This window comes from Berghia stephanieae, chromosome 3, assembly GCF_034508935.2.
Source record: "Berghia stephanieae isolate SIO BIC M18660-M18661 chromosome 3, UCSD_Bste_1.3, whole genome shotgun sequence".
In the NCBI taxonomy this organism is placed as follows: domain Eukaryota; kingdom Metazoa; phylum Mollusca; class Gastropoda; order Nudibranchia; family Aeolidiidae; genus Berghia; species Berghia stephanieae.
In genome coordinates, this window is record NC_088362.1 from 53,715,520 (window position 1) to 53,718,019 (window position 2,500).

Genomic DNA, 2,500 nt, shown 5'->3' on the forward strand with positions numbered 1-2,500 from the left:
AGTTCCAGGTTTGAGAGCATTTTGACAAGATGACGGTCATTTTAGTTGATTGATATTTGAAGGACTAATTTTTCAGCCAAAGAACTTTTTAAAAAGTTGTAATTCAAAGCACGGTAGATTTATTGGATATTCAAATCTACACAAACTTGAGTATTTAGAAAGACATTTATGATTTTCAATTGGATTCAATAGTCTGAGGTCATGTCACCCAGCAACGGCGACCATCGTGGTTCTAAACAAAGAAAATCGGTACTTTTTATTCTTCATGCCAGCGAGAACTTTTCATATGTCTTGTGATCAGAATGTGTAAAAGTCAAAACATGATCAGATTTATAATATTTTTTTCCCTCTGGATACGCTTTTATACTCATCGGAGAAATATTCCATAAGGGCGTCCGCCATTGTTCCGATAGTTTAGAGCCAGTTACTAAGTTACCATGCGTCATTACGAGGGAAGTCAGTGACGTTAAGACTGTTGAAGCGTATTATGCATAAATTTAAAAAAGAAGTCGATGAATATCACTTTGAACTAATGTGATAAATCTATGCTGCCTCCTTGGTTTTCATCGTAATAAATATATCTATGCTGCCTCCTTGATTTTCATCGTAATAAATATATCTATGCTGTCTCTTTGGTTTTCATCTCTGTATTGTACTTGATCCCTATACCATTATTTGACCAGTTCAACAACCGTACTCTGGAAAAAACACATATTTAAAAATTTTGGCCAGAAAAAAAACGTTCTTCAAATATCGATCGATTTAAATGACCCCAACAGTAAAAACTCTCAAACCGGGGACCTTTCCGTATATTCCTTAGTTCCAAATTTGGCAGTGTTGCCAAGATGAGGGTCATTTAAATCGATCCATAATATTTGAAAGACGAGTTTTCTGGCCAAATTATTTAAATACGAGTTTTTGTGGAGTACCGCAGATAATGGGTTACTATCTCAATGATGTGAAGATCAATTTCTTATTTATTCAACAAAAGAACAGCATTTCGACGTGATTGTGATATAATTATGCCGATAATGACGTCATGTTGTGAAGATTAGAGATATGCTATTACAGACATTATCACCAAAACCATGGAAAGCCTCATGGCTGAGAAAAAAAATCCCAACATAATGTGGAGAGCGGTAGAAACTAATTAATGATCTCGTTTGATGACAGCAACAATATGACGCGTTTTTGAAACTTTTCAGGCAGAATTTGATTAGACTCTAACCTTACATGGGGTAGGGGAGGAGGGGGGGGGGGGGGTTCCAAGGTCCACATCTTCGCCAAACGATAATAGTAAAACATGTGCGACTATGTGTTCTAGTGGTATGACAATCGCTTTCGGATCGGAAGGGCCTGAGTTCGAGCCTCGCTCGGCACATAGTTGAGTCCTCGGAAAAGGCTTTTTATTCACATTCTCTTACCGTGCTGAGGTGTAAAATGAGTATCTGGCCGTTAACGGCAGCGTTGTCTCTGTCGGAAAAAAAATTGTAATGTCGACTAACGGCGTCATTGTCTCGTTCTACATGTTACATGTTGCTGTTGGTCAGGGACCCCATTTAAAGTGCATTGAGCACATTAAGTGGATATCGTGCTATACATATATACAAAAGCTCATGCTCAATTTATAAGAAACGCGATTTACAAGAAAAGAGATATCACCTTCCCCCAAAAGATCAATCTTCCTCTGTTTCCTTCTCAACAAAAGACTCCAAACTGGTCATAAGTAAGAACAATAAATGAAACTTATCATTCCGTTACAAAAAACACAAAGCTTCATGGGGAGAGCAGTGATATTTGGGAATAGAAGAGAAAGTAAAGGTGGAGAATCAACAATATCAAGGATGGCTTTTGTTCTCGGGTCGTAAGAAATGTTCTAAAAAACATCTCTAGCTGGGATCTGAAGTTGCCGTGTATATAAGAAATTGGATTAATGCGTATTCAAAACCCCTTTCAGAATCTCATATGCTCCTTTATAGAAAGAGAGAGAGAGAGAGAGAGAGAGAGAGAGAGAGAGATGGAGAGAGAGGGAGAGAGAGAGGGGGGATAGAGATAGAGATAGAGAGAGAAAGATAGAGAGAGAGGGAGCGAGAGGAAGAGAGAGATGGAGATAGATAGATAGATAAAGAGAGAGAGAGAGAGAGAGAGAGAGAGAGAGAGAGAGAGAGAGAGAGAGAGAGAGAGAGAGAGAGAGATTTTCCATTTACCAGTGTTCAGTTTTTATGGTCTTTTTACGTGATAGCCTGCAATGAATTTATTTCACATGGATTGAATCTGAGGATTTTTTCTCTATTTAGCTCAGATTTTCGCCAATTGCCCTGGATGCCTTGTAAGTTCATTGATGGATTGTTTTTGTCTACAAATCAAGATAATAAAAAATAGTATATTTACACATATATTTTATACTCTTATGCTCTTATGATCCAATTGAAGTAATTGCATACTGCTATTTTTAAATAGGATTATGACTATTCCTGATTTATCACCCGGCTACGTTGAT

General features: G+C 37.5%; 1 protein-coding gene across 1 annotated transcript in view; it reads right to left on the reverse strand.

The window, feature by feature from the left end:
- Positions 1 to 2,500, reverse strand: part of LOC144969589 (popeye domain-containing protein 3-like) — a 92,779-nt gene that overhangs the window by 46,651 nt on the left and 43,628 nt on the right. The window lies entirely within an intron of this gene.